Source organism: Triticum dicoccoides, unplaced genomic scaffold, assembly GCF_002162155.2.
Source record: "Triticum dicoccoides isolate Atlit2015 ecotype Zavitan unplaced genomic scaffold, WEW_v2.0 scaffold65226, whole genome shotgun sequence".
Taxonomy (NCBI): domain Eukaryota; kingdom Viridiplantae; phylum Streptophyta; class Magnoliopsida; order Poales; family Poaceae; genus Triticum; species Triticum dicoccoides.
Window position 1 is genome coordinate 1 of NW_021289252.1, and position 920 is coordinate 920.

At 51.2% G+C, this 920-nt stretch overlaps 2 non-coding genes across 2 annotated transcripts; both read right to left on the reverse strand.

Moving 5' to 3' along the window:
* Positions 1-37: 37 nt before the first annotated feature.
* LOC119347358 lies at positions 38-156 on the reverse strand. The gene has a single exon (XR_005168291.1). It is a non-coding gene; the product is annotated as a 5S ribosomal RNA (ribosomal RNA).
* A 297-nt stretch (positions 157-453) lies between these two features.
* Positions 454-572, reverse strand: LOC119347359. The gene has a single exon (XR_005168292.1). It is a non-coding gene; the product is annotated as a 5S ribosomal RNA (ribosomal RNA).
* Positions 573-920: the final 348 nt, after the last annotated feature.

The following is a 920-nucleotide window of genomic DNA, read 5'->3' on the forward strand; positions in this document are numbered from 1 at the left end:
GTTTTGTTTTGCAAGCGGCGCGAAAAAAATTAAAAAGGGAATGCAACACGAGGACTTCCCAGGAGGTCACCCATCCTAGTACTACTCTCGCCCAAGCACGCTTAACTTCGGAGTTCTGATGGGATCCGGTGCTTTAGTGCTGGTATGATCGCATCCGACATGTTACCCCGGTCTTCGTCCCTTATCCTTGCCCCTCCCAGCTCCACTACAAAGACGATTGTACATTGCTTTGGCCGCTCCCTCTCAACTACGGAGACGAGTTTAACGCGGTTTCCACCCCTCCCTCTCAACCGCACCAGTGCACGCTTGCCGCGCCACAACACCGACGCTGGACCCGTGAATCGTGAGCACCCAGCTATGACTTACCGTACTCGTGCAAAATAATAAAACACGGTAAATATATTACTTACACGTGCGTTTTGTTTTGCAAGCGGCGCGAAAAAAATTAAAAAGGGAATGCAACACGAGGACTTCCCAGGAGGTCACCCATCCTAGTACTACTCTCGCCCAAGCACGCTTAACTTCGGAGTTCTGATGGGATCCGGTGCTTTAGTGCTGGTATGATCGCATCCGACATGTTACCCCGGTCTTCGTCCCTTATCCTTGCCCCTCCCAGCTCCACTACAAAGACGATTGTACATTGCTTTGGCCGCTCCCTCTCAACTACGGAGACGAGTTTAACGCGGTTTCCATCCCTCCCTCTCAACCGCACCAGTGCACGCTTGCCGCGCCACAACGCCGACGCTGGACCCGTGAATCGTGAGCACCCAGCTATGACTTACCGCACTCGTGCAAAATAATAAAACACGGTAAATATATTACTTACACGTGCGTTTTGTTTTGCAAGCGGCGCGAAAAAAATTAAAAAGGGAATGCAACACGAGGACTTCCCAGGAGGTCACCCATCCTAGTACTACTCT